The sequence below is a fragment of the Salmo salar genome, chromosome ssa20 (genome assembly GCF_905237065.1).
Source record: "Salmo salar chromosome ssa20, Ssal_v3.1, whole genome shotgun sequence".
Lineage (NCBI taxonomy): Eukaryota > Metazoa > Chordata > Actinopteri > Salmoniformes > Salmonidae > Salmo > Salmo salar.
The window spans coordinates 84371281-84386630 of record NC_059461.1 but is presented as its reverse complement, the minus strand read 5'-3'; positions in this window follow the sequence as shown (position 1 = coordinate 84386630).

The window sequence follows — 15350 nt, the reverse complement described above, 5'->3', positions numbered from 1 at the left end:
CTGGTTAATATAGCACTGTGCCATGCCAGGGGATGGTCTGGTTAATATAGCACTGTGCCATGCCAGGGGATGGTCTGGTTAATAAAGCAAGCACTGTGCAATGCCAGGGGATGGTCTGGTTAATATAGCACTGTGCAATGCCAGGGGATGGTCTGGTTAATATAGCACTGTGCAATGCCAGGGGATGGTCTGGTTAATATAGCACTGTGCCATGCCAGGGGATGGTCTGGTTAATATACCACTGTGCCCTGCCAGGGGATGGTCTGTGTTAATATAGCACTGTGTCATGCCAGGGGATGGTCTGGTTAATATAGCACTGTGCCCTGCCAGGGGATGGTCTGGTTAATATAGCACTGTGCCCTGCCAGGGGATGGTCTGGTTAATATACCACTGTGCCCTGCCAGGGGATGGTCTGTGTTAATATAGCACTGTGTCATGCCAGGGGATGGTCTGTGTTAATATAGCACTGTGCCCTGCCAGGGGATGGTCTCGTTAATATAGCACTGTGCCCTGCCAGGGGATGGTCTGTGTTAATATAGCACTGTGCCATGCCAGGGGATGGTCTGTGTTAATATAGCACTGTGCCATGCCAGGGGATGGTCTGGTTAATATAGCACTGTGTCATGCCAGGGGATGGTCTGTGTTAATATAGCACTGTGCCATGTTAGGGGATGGTCTGGTTAATATAGCACTGTGCCATGCCAGGGGATGGTCTGGTTAATATAGCACTGTGCCATGCCAGGGGAATGTCTGTCTTAATATAGCACTGTGCCATGCCAGGGGATGGTCTGGTTAATATAGCACTGTGCCCTGCCAGGGGATGGTCTGGTTAATATACCACTGTGTCATGCCAGGGGAAGGTCTGTGTTAATATAGCACTGTGCCATGTCAGGGGAAGGTCTGTGTTAATATAGCACTGTGCCCTGCCAGGGGATGGTCTAGTTAATATAGCACTGTCCCATGCCAGTGGATGGTCTGGTTAATATAGCACTGTGCCATGCCAGATGGTGGTCTGTGTTAATATAGCACTGTGCCATGCCAGGGGATGGTCTGTGTTAATATAGCACTGTGCCATGCCAGGGGATGGTCTGGTTAATATAGCACTGTGCCATGCCAGGGGATGGTCTGTGTTAATATAGCACTGTGCCATGCCAGGGGATGGTCTGGTTAATACAGCACTGTGCCATTCCAGTTGATGGTCTGTGTTAATATAGCACTGTGCCATGCCAGGGGATGGTCTGTGTTAATATAGCACTGTGCCATGCCAGGGGATGGTCTGTGTTAATATAGCACTGTGCCATGCCAGGGGATGGTCTGTGTTAATATAGCACTGTGCCATGCCAGGGGATGGTCTGGTTAATATAGCACTGTGCCATGCCATGGGATGGTCTGGTTAATATAGCACTGTGCCATGCCAGGGGATGGTCTGTGTTAATATAGCACTGCACCATGCCAGGGGATGGTCTGGTTAATATAGCACTGTGCCATGCCAGGGGATGGTCTGGTTAATATAGCACTGTGCCATGCCAGGAAATGGTCTGGTTAATATAGCACTGTGACCTGCCAGGGGATGGTCTGGTTAATATAGCACTGTGCCCTGCCAGGGGATGGTCTGTGTTAATATAGCACTGTGCCCTGCCAGGGGATGGTCTGGTTAATATAGCACTGTGTCATGCAAGGGGAAGGTCTGTGTTAAAATAGCACTGTGCCATGCCAGGTGGTGGTCTGTGTTAATATAGCACTGTGCCATGCCAGGGGATGGTCTGTGTTAATATAGCACTGTGCCATGCCAGGGGATGGTCTGGTTAATAAAGCAAGCACTGTGCAATGCCAGGGGATGGTCTGGTTAATATAGCACTGTGCAATGCCAGGGGATGGTCTGGTTAATATAGCACTGTGCAATGCCAGGGGATGGTCTGGTTAATATAGCACTGTGCCCTGCCAGGGGATGGTCTGGTTAATACAGCACTGTGCCATTCCAGTTGATGGTCTGTGTTAATATAGCACTGTGCCATGCCAGGGGATGGTCTGTGTTAATATAGCACTGTGCCATGCCAGGGGATGGTCTGTGTTAATATAGCACTGTGCCATGCCAGGGGATGGTCTGTGTTAATATAGCACTGTGCCATGCCAGGGGATGGTCTGGTTAATATAGCACTGTGCCATGCCATGGGATGGTCTGGTTAATATAGCACTGTGCCATGCCAGGGGATGGTCTGTGTTAATATAGCACTGCACCATGCCAGGGGATGGTCTGGTTAATATAGCACTGTGCCATGCCAGGGGATGGTCTGGTTAATATAGCACTGTGCCATGCCAGGAAATGGTCTGGTTAATATAGCACTGTGACCTGCCTGGGGATGGTCTGTGTTAATATAGCACTGTGCCCTGCCAGGGGATGGTCTGTGTTAATATAGCACTGTGCCATGCCAGGGGATGGTCTGTGTTAATATAGCACTGTGCCATGCCAGGGGATGGTCTGGTTAATATAGCACTGTGCCATGACAAGGGATGGTCTGTGTTAATATAGCACTGTGCCATGCCAGGGGATGGTCTGGTTAATATAGCACTGTGCCCTGCCAGGGGATGGTCTGTGTTAATATAGCACTGTGCCATGCCAGGGGATGGTCTGTGTTAATATAGCACTGTGCCATGCCAGGGGATGGTCTGGTTAATATAGCACTGTGCCATGACAAGGGATGGTCTGTGTTAATATAGCACTGTGCCCTGCCAGGGGATGGTCTGTGTTAATATAGCACTGTGTCATGCCAGGGGATGGTCTGTGTTAATATAGCACTGTGCCAGGGGATGGTCTGTGTTAATATAGCACTGTGCCATGCCAGGGGATGGTCTGGTTAATATAGCACTGTGCCATGACAAGGGATGGTCTGTGTTAATATAGCACTGTGTCATGCCAGGGGATGGTCTGGTTAATATAGCACTGTGCCCTGCCAGGGGATGGTCTGTGTTAATATAGCACTGTGTCATGCCAGGGGATGGTCTGGTTAATATAGCACTGTGCCATGCCAGGGGATGGGCTGTGTTAATATAGCACTGCACCATGCCAGGGGATGGTCTGGTTAATATAGCACTGTGCCATGCCAGGGGATGGTCTGGTTAATATAGCACTGTGCCATGCCAGGAAATGGTCTGGTTAATATAGCACTGTGACCTGCCAGGGGATGGTCTGGTTAATATAGCACTGTGCCCTGCCAGGGGATGGTCTGTGTTAATATAGCACTGTGCCCTGCCAGGGGATGGTCTGGTTAATATAGCACTGTGTCATGCAAGGGGAAGGTCTGTGTTAAAATAGCACTGTGCCATGCCAGGTGGTGGTCTGTGTTAATATAGCACTGTGCCATGCCAGGGGATGGTCTGTGTTAATATAGCACTGTGCCATGCCAGGGGATGGTCTGGTTAATAAAGCAAGCACTGTGCAATGCCAGGGGATGGTCTGGTTAATATAGCACTGTGCAATGCCAGGGGATGGTCTGGTTAATATAGCACTGTGCAATGCCAGGGGATGGTCTGGTTAATATAGCACTGTGCCCTGCCAGGGGATGGTCTGGTTAATACAGCACTGTGCCATTCCAGTTGATGGTCTGTGTTAATATAGCACTGTGCCATGCCAGGGGATGGTCTGTGTTAATATAGCACTGTGCCATGCCAGGGGATGGTCTGTGTTAATATAGCACTGTGCCATGCCAGGGGATGGTCTGTGTTAATATAGCACTGTGCCATGCCAGGGGATGGTCTGGTTAATATAGCACTGTGCCATGCCATGGGATGGTCTGGTTAATATAGCACTGTGCCATGCCAGGGGATGGTCTGTGTTAATATAGCACTGCACCATGCCAGGGGATGGTCTGGTTAATATAGCACTGTGCCCTGCCAGGGGATGGTCTGGTTAATATAGCACTGTGCCCTGCCAGGGGATGGTCTGGTTAATATACCACTGTGCCCTGCCAGGGGATGGTCTGTGTTAATATAGCACTGTGTCATGCCAGGGGATGGTCTGTGTTAATATAGCACTGTGTCATGCCAGGGGATGGTCTAGTTAATATAGCACTGTGCCATGCCAGGGGATGGTCTGTGTTAATATAGCACTGTGCCATGCCAGGGGATGGTCTGGTTAATATAGCACTGTGCCATGCCAGGGGATGGTCTGGTTAATATAGCACTGTGTCATGCCAGGGGATGGTCTGTGTTAATATAGCACTGTGCCATGTCAGGGGATGGTCTGGTTAATATAGCACTGTGCCATGCCAGGGGATGGTCTGGTTAATATAGCACTGTGCCATGCCAGGGGAATGTCTGTGTTAATATAGCACTGTGCCATGCCAGGGGATGGTCTGGTTAATATAGCACTGTGCCCTGCCAGGGGATGGTCTGGTTAATATACCACTGTGTCATGCCAGGTGAAGGTCTGTGTTAATATAGCACTGTGCCATGTCAGGGGAAGGTCTGTGTTAATATAGCACTGTGCCCTGCCAGGGGATGGTCTAGTTAATATAGCACTGTCCCATGCCAGTGGATGGTCTGGTTAATATAGCACTGTGCCATGCCAGGTGGTGGTCTGTGTTAATATAGCACTGTGCCATGCCAGGGGATGGTCTGTGTTAATATAGCACTGTGCCATGCCAGGGGATGGTCTGGTTAATATAGCACTGTGCCATGCCAGGGGATGGTCTGGTTAATATAGCACTGTGTCATGCCAGGGGATGGTCTGTGTTAATATAGCACTGTGCCATGTCAGGGGATGGTCTGGTTAATATAGCACTGTGCCCTGCCAGGGGATGGTCTGGTTAATATAGCACTGTGCCCTGCCAGGGGATGGTCTGTGTTAATACAGCACTGTGCCATGCCAGTTGATGGTCTGTGTTAATATAGCACTGTGCCATGCCAGGGGATGGTCTGTGTTAATATAGCACTGTGCCATGCCAGGGGATGGTCTGTGTTAATATAGCACTGTGCCATGCCAGGGGATGGTCTGTGTTAATATAGCACTGTGCCATGCCAGGGGATGGTCTGGTTAATATAGCACTGTGCCATGCCATGGGATGGTCTGGTTAATATAGCACTGTGCCATGCCAGGGGATGGTCTGGTTAATATAGCACTGTGCCATGCCAGGAAATGGTCTGGTTAATATAGCACTGTGCCATGCCAGGGGATGGTCTGTGTTAATATAGCACTGCACCATGCCAGGGGATGGTCTGGTTAATATAGCACTGTGCCATGCCAGGGGATGGTCTGGTTAATATAGCACTGTGCCATGCCAGGAAATGGTCTGGTTAATATAGCACTGTGCCCTGCCAGGGGATGGTCTGTGTTAATATAGCACTGTGCCCTGCCAGGGGATGGTCTGGTTAATATAGCACTGTGTCATGCAAGGGGAAGGTCTGTGTTAAAATAGCACTGTGCCATGCCAGGTGGTGGTCTGTGTTAATATAGCACTGTGCCATGCCAGGGGATGGTCTGTGTTAATATAGCACTGTGCCATGCCAGGGGATGGTCTGGTTAATAAAGCAAGCACTGTGCAATGCCAGGGGATGGTCTGGTTAATATAGCACTGTGCAATGCCAGGGGATGGTCTGGTTAATATAGCACTGTGCAATGCCAGGGGATGGTCTGTGTTAATATAGCACTGTGCCCTGCCAGGGGATGGTCTGGTTAATACAGCACTGTGCCATTCCAGTTGATGGTCTGTGTTAATATAGCACTGTGCCATGCCAGGGGATGGTCTGTGTTAATATAGCACTGTGCCATGCCAGGGGATGGTCTGTGTTAATATAGCACTGTGCCATGCCAGGGGATGGTCTGTGTTAATATAGCACTGTGCCATGCCAGGGGATGGTCTGGTTAATATAGCACTGTGCCATGCCATGGGATGGTCTGGTTAATATAGCACTGTGCCATGCCAGGGGATGGTCTGTGTTAATATAGCACTGCACCATGCCAGGGGATGGTCTGGTTAATATAGCACTGTGCCATGACAAGGGATGGTCTGTGTTAATATAGCACTGTGCCCTGCCAGGGGATGGTCTGTGTTAATATAGCACTGTGCCATGCCAGGGGATGGTCTGGTTAATATAGCACTGTGCCATGCCAGGGAATGGTCTGTGTTAATATAGCACTGTGCCAGGGGATGGGCTGTGTAGAAGATGAGGTTGCTGATGTTCCCATTTTTATAATACTCAGCAAAAAGTGTCTCTTGATTTTCCAGAAGGAGGTTCATTTTGTTATCTTTTCTTGTCTTATCATTATTTACATACACAGGGTAATGTATTTTAATTACCTCTGAACAGCGGGAGGCAGCTTCCAAGGCCTCTCCATTTGGTTGGATTAGACTGTGCAAATCTCCTGCCATTGTTGGGCTAAAGTGCTTTGACACCTCTCAGTTGACATATTAGCCTTAACTTAGCATTCAGTCCTTATAAAGTAATGTAATGTTTTTTTCTTCTTCTCTTTTGGAAATAAAATATAGCTTCAGACTAAACATTACTCACTCAGTTCCAGGTTGAATGGTGTTCTCAGGTTTCTGTTGTTTTCCAGATCATTTGCTGTATAGCTTTGGAATAATAATCTTTGGTAGTTGTAAGCCTTCCATGTGATTTGAGTTTTGATTTGGGGTGAAGGTTATGTTGTAGAGGTTAGCATCCTGTAAAATCCCAAGTTTATCTAACTCGAAATCTATATTTTTTTAAAGATCATGCTGAAAAATGCAGGAGCTCATCTGCTCTGTCCCTCTCTCTTCTTCACCAACATAACCTGTTCAGCCAATACTCTCTCTCTCTCTCTCCTTCACCAACATAACCTGTTCAGCCAATACTCTCTCTCTCTCTCCTTCACCAACATAACCTGTTCAGCCAATACTCTCTCTCTCTCTCTCTTTCATTCACCAACATAACCTGTTCAGCCAATCCTCTCTCTCACTCTCCTTCACCAACATAACCTGTTCAGCCAATACTCTCTCTCTCTCTCTCCTTCACCAACATAACCTGTTCAGCCAATACTCTCTCACTCCTTCACCAACATAACCTGTTCAGCCAATACTCTCTCTCTCTCTCCTTCACCAACATAACCTGTTCAGCCAATACTCTCTCGCTCTCTCTCTCTCCTTCACCAACATAACCTGTTCAGCCAATACTCTCTCGCTCTCTCTCTCTCCTTCACCAACATAACCTGTTCAGCCAATACTCTCTCGCTCTCTCTCTCTCCTTCACCAACATAACCTGTTCAGCCAATACTCTCTCTCTCTCTCTCTCCTTCACCAACATAACCTGTTCAGCCAATATTCTCTCTCTCTCCTTCACCAACATAACCTGTTCAGCCAATACTCTCTCTCTCTCTCCTTCACCAACATAACCTGTTCAGCCAATACTCTCTCTCTCTCTCTCTCTCTCCTTCACCAACATAACCTGTTCAGCCAATACTCTCTCTCTCTCTCCTTCACCAACATAACCTGTTCAGCCAATACTCTCTCTCTCTCTCTCTCTCTCTCTCTCTCTCCTTCACCAACATAACCTGTTCAGCCAATACTCTCTCTCTCTCTCCTTCACCAACATAACCTGTTCAGCCAATACTCTCTCTCTCTCTCCTTCACCAACATAACCTGTTCAGCCAATACTCTCTCTCTCTCCTTCGCCAACATAACCTGTTCAGCCAATACTCTCTCTCTCTCCTTCACCAACATAACTTGTTCAGCCAATACTCTCTCTCTCTCTCCTTCACCAACATAACCTGTTCAGCCAATACTCTCTCGCTCTCTCTCTCTCCTTCACCAACATAACCTGCTCAGCCAATATTCTCTCTCTCTCTCTCCTTCACCAACATAACCTGTTCAGCCAATACTCTCTCTCTCTCCTTCACCAACATAACCTGTTCAGCCAATACTCTCTCTCTCTCTCTCCCTTCACCAACATAACCTGTTCAGCCAATACTCTCTCTCTCTCTCCTTCACCAACATAACCTGTTCAGCCAATACTCTCTCTCTCTCTCCTTCACCAACATAACCTGTTCAGCCAATACTCTCTCTCTCACTCCTTCACCAACATAACCTGTTCAGCCAATACTCTCTCTCTCTCTCTCTCTCCTTCGCCAACATAACCTGTTCAGCCAATACTCTCTCTCTCTCCTTCACCAACATAACTTGTTCAGCCAATACTCTCTCTCTCTCTCCTTCACCAACATAACCTGTTCAGCCAATACTCTCTCGCTCTCTCCTTCACCAACATAACCTGTTCAGCCAATACTCTCTCTCTCTCTCCTTCGCCAACATAACCTGTTCAGCCAATACTCTCTCTCTCTCTCTCTCTCTCTGTCTCCTTCACCAACATAACCTGTTCAGCCAATACTCTCTCGCTCTCTCCTTCACCAACATAACCTGTTCAGCCAATACTCTCTCTCGCTCTCTCCTTCGCCAACATAACCTGTTCAGCCAATACTCTCTCTCTCTCTCTCTGTCTCCTTCACCAACATAACCTGTTCAGCCAATACTCTCTCTCTCTCTCCTTCACCAACATAACCTGTTCAGCCAATACTCTCTCGCTCTCTCTCTCTCCTTCACCAACATAACCTGTTCAGCCAATACTCTCTCGCTCTCTCTCTCTCCTTCACCAACATAACCTGTTCAGCCAATACTCTCTGTCTCTCTCTCTCTCTCTCTCCTTCACCAACATAACCTGTTCAGCCAATACTCTCTCTCTCTCTCTCTCTCCTTCACCAACATAACCTGTTCAGCCAATATTCTCTCTCTCTCTCTCCTTCACCAACATAACCTGTTCAGCCAATACTCTCTCTCTCTCTCCTTCACCAACATAACCTGTTCAGCCAATACTCTCTCTCTCTCTCTCTCCTTCACCAATATAACCTGTTCAGCCAATACTCTCTCTCTCCTTCACCAACATAACCTGTTCAGCCAATACTCTCTCTCTCTCTCTCTCTCTCTCTCCTTCACCAACATAACCTGTTCAGCCAATACTCTCTCTCTCTCTCCTTCACCAACATAATCTCTTCAGCCAATACTCTCTCTCTCTCTCCTTCACCAACATAATCTGTTCAGCCAATACTCTCTCTCTCTCTCCTTCACCAACATAATCTCTTCAGCCAATACTCTCTCTCTCTCTCCTTCACCAACATAATCTGTTCAGCCAATACTCTCTCTCTCTCTCTCCTTCGCCAACATAACCTGTTCAGCCAATACTCTCTCTCTCTCTCCTTCTCCAACATAACCTGTTCAGCCAATACTCTCTCTCTCTCTCTCCTTCACCAACATAACCTGTTCAGCCAATACTCTCTCTCTCTCTCTCTCTCTCCTTCACCAACATAACCTGTTCAGCCAATACTCTCTCTCTCTACTTCACCAACATAATCTGTTCAGCCAATACTCTCTCGCTCTCTCTCTCTCCTTCACCAACATAACCTGTTCAGCCAATACTCTCTCTCTCTCTCCTTCTCCAACATAACCTGTTCAGCCAATACTCTCTCTCTCTCTCCTTCACCAACATAACCTGTTCATCCAATACTCTCTCTCTCTCTCTCTCTCCTTCACCAACATAACCTGCTCAGCCAATATTCTCTCTCTCTCTCTCCTTCACCAACATAACCTGTTCAGCCAATACTCTCTCTCTCTCTCCTTCACCAACATAACCTGTTCAGCCAATACTCTCTCTCTCACTCCTTCACCAACATAACCTGTTCAGCCAATACTCTCTCTCTCTCTCTCTCCTTCACCAACATAACCTGTTCAGCCAATACTCTCTCTCTCTCTCCTTCGCCAACATAACCTGTTCAGCCAATACTCTCTCTCTCTCTCCTTCACCAACATAACCTGTTCAGCCAATACTCTCTCTCTCTCTCTCTCTCTCCTTTACCAACATAACCTGTTCAGCCAATACTGTCTCTCTCTCTCCTTCGCCAACATAACCTGTTCAGCCAATACTCTCTCTCTCTCTCCTTCACCAACATAACCTGTTCAGCCAATACTCTCTCTCTCTCGCTCTCTCCTTCACCAACATAACCTGTTCAGCCAATACTCCCTCTCTCTCTCCTTCACCAACATAACCTGTTCAGCCAATACTCTCTCTCTCTCTCCTTCACCAACATAACCTGTTCAGCCAATACTCTCTCTCTCTCTCTCCTTCACCAACATAACCTGTTCAGCCAATTCTCTCTCTCTCTCTCCTTCGCCAACATAACCTGTTCAGCCAATACTCTCTCTCTCTCTCTCTCTCTCTCCTTCACCAACATAACCTGTTCAGCCAATACTCTCTCTCTCTCCTTCGCCAACATAACCTGTTCAGCCAATACTCTCTCTCTCTCTCCTTCACCAACATAACCTGTTCAGCCAATACTCTCTCTCTCTCTCTCTCTCCTTCACCAACATAACTTGTTCAGCCAATACTCTCTCTCTCTCTCCTTCACCAACAAAACCTGTTCAGGCAATACTCTCTCTCTCTCTCTCTCTCTCCTTCACCAACATAACCTGTTCAGCCAATACTCTCTCTCTCTCTCTCTCCTTCACCAACATAACCTGTCCAGCCAATACTCTCTCTCTCTCTCCTTCACCAACATAACCTGTTCAGCCAATACTCTCTCTCTCTCTCTCTCTCCTTCACCAACATAACCTGTTCAGCCAATATTCTCTCTCTCTCTCTCTCTCTCCTTCTCCAACATAACCTGTTCAGCCAATACTCTCTCTCTCTCTCTCACTCCTTCACCAACATAACCTGTTCAGCCAATACTCTCTCTCTCTCTCTCCTTCACCAACATAACCTGTTCAGCCAATACTCTCTCTCTCTCCTTCGCCAACATAACCTGTTCAGACATTACACTCTCTCTTCCTCTGTCATCCATTATTACCCCTTCAGTGCTGTTCTCACTCCTTCTCTTCCCTGCCATTGACAGGAACAGACAGATAGAATGAGCATGAACAGGAATTAAACAGAGAGGTAAAAATTATAGTGATTTCTACAACTTTTTATATCTCCTCTCCTCCCTCATTTCAGTGTCCAGACTCACTCCGCTGTCTGCACAGCCTGTATTGATCGTCCCTATTCCTCTCCTCTCCCCCCCTCCTCTCCCCTCCTCTTCCCTCCTCTCCATCCGTCCAATTTTCTTCCTCTTCTCCCCACCCCTCTCCATTCCATTTTGACAGTATATGCTGCTCATGGTGACTGTAGTTATTGCATATCTTTAAAAAGTCTCCATATATACTGTACTTCCCTTTATTTTTTCAACTTTTACCAGGGGACTTTCAGAAGACTGTGAGAGCTTGTTTAAACAAGATTGTGTGTGTGTGTGTGTGTGTGTGTGTGTGTGTGTGTGTGTGTGTGTGTGTGTGTGTGTGTGTGTGTGTGTGTGTGTGTGTGTGTGTGTGTTTTGAAATAGTTGTTGTTGTACTTCCTGCCAACAGAAAAACCCTCTTTCTGACTTCTCTTCATCTAAATTCTGCTCCTGACTCCATCACTGTCCTTGTGTTAAAAAAAGGTGCACACACACACATGGTTTTGTATTGCTATTATTGTGTGGACTTCAAGAATTGATTCCCATCCAAAATCCTATTTTCCATAACCCTCTAAGTCTAAATCTAATCCTAACCTTAACCTTAATCCTTAAATAATTATAACCTTAACCCTGTGCCTAACATTAACCCCAAACCCGTAACCCTAACCCTAAAACTAATCTAAACTCCTAACCCTAACCCTAATTGTAACCCTAAACCTAATCCCTAAACCTAATCCCTAAACCCCCCCACCCCCGACACACACACACACAGACACACAGACACACACACACACACACACACACACACACACACACACACACACACACAGACACACACAGACACACACACACACACACACAGACACACACAGACACACACAGACACACACACACACACACACACACACACACACACACACACACACACACACACACACTAGATTATCGACCAGTCCTGAGCCCATTTTAAACTGACTGCAAACTTCAGGTTTACTCGCAAGGCCGGCTGTAGCCTTTTCAGGGCCCTAAGCAGTAACCAAAAGTTTGCTGGTTTGAGTCCTCGAGCCAACTATGTGAAAATATATGTTGACGTGCCCTTGAGCAAGGCACTTAACCCTAATTGGTCCTGTACGTTGCTCTGGATAAGAGTGTCTGCTAAATAATTAAAATGTATATCTGAGTGAGAATGAGAACAAAATCAATGTGGGCCCCTGGAGCTCCAGTGTGACCGGTCAGTATTCGGCCATGATTACTAAAAGTGTAGATAGCTTAGATGGAAAGCTCTTAGAGTCTTACCCAGAAAGACACACAACTGTAATCGCTGCCAAAGGTGATTCTAACATGTATTGACTCAGGTGTTTGAAAACTTATCTAATCAGTATGTATTGGTTTTTATTTGTCTTTTTTTTTATGTTAAAATGTTTCTTCCACTTTGACATTACAGAGTGTTTGAATCCCACTTTGTAACACAACACAATATGAAAATAGTCAAGGGGTATGAATACTTTCTGAAGGCACTGTATTCTACTATACTTACTCTCAATAGTATGTTGAGACCCCGACCGAGTTCCAAAAAAATATATATATATATTTTTGTTGTATCACTATCCCTACCATCACACTGTAATCCCCCTCTGACCCTCTCAGAGCTGCTCTCGAACCCATTGATGATTGGATGACTCAGATATTCCGTTTAACGTATGAACCCATGACTTCTATACAGATTCGTTAGCTCTCCCTGTATCTAAATCCTCCCACACACAACTCTGGAGGAGGGATTAAACACAAACACACACAACTCAGAGAGAGAGAGAGAGAGAGAGAGAGAGAGAGAGAGAGAGAGAGAGAGAGAGAGAGAGAGAAACAGATGTTGGTTTTGTTTTGCTGTGGGAGAGATGCATTATAAAAGCTAGTCACGATGTCATCAGTAGGCACCACTCTGACCCCATTACTGCCCAATGCTTGGGAAACACACACACCAACTTCTCTGGAAACAGTGGAGCAAACACACACACTGCTTGGAAAAAACATCAGGACCCTTCAAAAACAGCACTGGCAGGATAAAGAGATCAGAGAGTAGAAGGGGGAGGGAGCGAGGGATGGTGAAACAGAAAAGGAGAAGTTAGGGGAGAGGGTGAGTAAGTAGAAGAGGAGGAAGAAGTGTATAGATATGGATGTATAGACACAGAGCAGGAGAGTGGGAGAATGATGGGAAGGTGAGGGGAGGGAGAGGAAGATGGAGAATGGGTAGGAGAGGGAGAGGAAGATGGAGAATGGGATGAAGAGGGAGAGGGAGATGGAGAATGGGATGGAGAAGGGGAGGGAGATGGAGAATGGGATGGAGAAGGGGGAGATGGAGAATGGGATGGAGAATGGGATGGAGAGGGAGAGGGAGATGGAGAATGGGATGGAGAGGGAGAGGGAGATGGAGAATGGGATGGAGAAGGGGGAGATGGAGAATGGGATGGAGAGGGAGAAGGGAGGGAGAGGAAGATGGAGAATGGGATGGAGAATGGGATGGAGAGGGAGAGGGGAGGGAGAGGAAGATGGAGAATGGGATGGAGAATGGGATGGAGAGGGAGAAGGGAGGGAGAGGAAGATGGAGAATGGGATGGAGAATGGGATGGAGAGGGAGAGGGGAGGGAGAGGAAGATGGAGAATGGGATGGAGAAGGGGGAGAGGGAGATGGAGAATGGGATGGAGAATGGGATGGAGAAGGGGGAGATGGAGAATGGGATGGAGAGGGAGAGGGGAGGGAGAGGAAGATGGAGAATGGGATGGAGAGAATGGGATGGAGAGGGAGAAGGGAGGGAGAGGAAAGGAGAGGAAAATGATGATGTGGGCAGACAGAGGTAGGCAGCACTTCTCTCCATTATCCTGCCTGTCAGCCCTGTAGCCCTGATACATTCATCACCCTTACTACTACTACTGATGCTGGCCAGACAGCCTGTCTGCCACGGAACTGGGCAAAAGGAGAGAGATACACACAGCCCGGAGGCAGTGATAGGACAGGGGACACAGACAGGTCTGGGAGGGGGAATGGGAGGAAGAGGAGAGAGAGGGAAAAAGAAGGACCACAGGGACACACACATCCTTTTATGAGAGGAAAAGGGTCAGGGAGAAAGAGAGAGGGCCTAGAGATGGAGAGAGACAGAAAGAGAGAGGGACTAGAGATGGAGAGAGACAGAAAGAGAGAGGGACTAGAGATGGAGAGAGACAGAAAGAGAGAGGGCCTAGAGATGGAGAGAGACAGAAAGAGAGAGGGACTAGAGATGGAGAGAGACAGAAAGAGAGAGGGCCTAGAGATGGAGAGAGACAGAAAGAGAGAGGGACTAGAGATGGAGAGAGACAGAAAGAGAGAGGGACTAGAGATGGAGAGAGACAGAAAGAGAGAGGGACTAGAGATGGAGAGAGACAGAAAGAGAGAGGGACTAGAGATGGAGAGAGACAGAAAGAGAGAGGGCCTAGAGATGGAGAGAGACAGAAAGAGAGAGGGCCTAGAGATGGAGAGAGACAGAAAGAGCTGCCTGTTGTCTCATCGCTCCTAGGGGAATTAAGAGAGAGAGAGAGCCTCTTATGAGACTGCAAATCCATATTCCTCTCGTCTCGCTGGCCTTTCTCTCTCTGTCTGTCACTCTCACTCTACCATCACTCCTTCTCCCTCCACTATCTCCACTCGCCCCACCCCCCACCCCCCTCCTCTCCTGTCTCCTCTCCCAACAATCAATCCATCCATCACAGTCTATCCAAAATTATTCATGCTTCCCAGAAAATTACTCAATTAAAGCAGTTCAGCATGGTCATACATCAGACAGTTAAAAATAGAATCAACGCCTAATCATATCCCCTCCTCCTGTCTCCTTTTCATTCCCCTGTCTCAGAAGTAAAGAGGGAGAGAACGGAGAGAGGTAATGAAGGAGAGAAGGGAGAAAGGTAATGAAGGAGAGAGGTAAAGAGGTGAAGAGGGAGAGAAGTAAAGAAGGAGAGAAGGGAAAGAAGGGAGAGAGGTAAAGGGGGAGAGAAGGGAGAGAAGTAAAGAAGGAGAGAATAGGGAGAAGGGAGAGAGGTAAAAAAAGGAGAGAGGTAAAGAGGTATAGATAGAAAGATGGAAAGGGGGAGAGAGGTAAAGAGGGAGAGAGATAAAAAGGGATAGAGGTAAAGAAAGAGAGAGGTAAAGAGGTAGAGAGGTAAAGAGGGATAGAGGTAAAGAAGGAGAGAGGTAAAGAGGTAAAGAGGGATAGAGGTAAAGAAGGAGAGAGGTAAAGAGGTATAGATAGAAAGATGGAAAGGGGGAGAGAGGTAAAGAGGGAGAGAGATAAAGAGGGATAGAGGTAAAGAAAGAGAG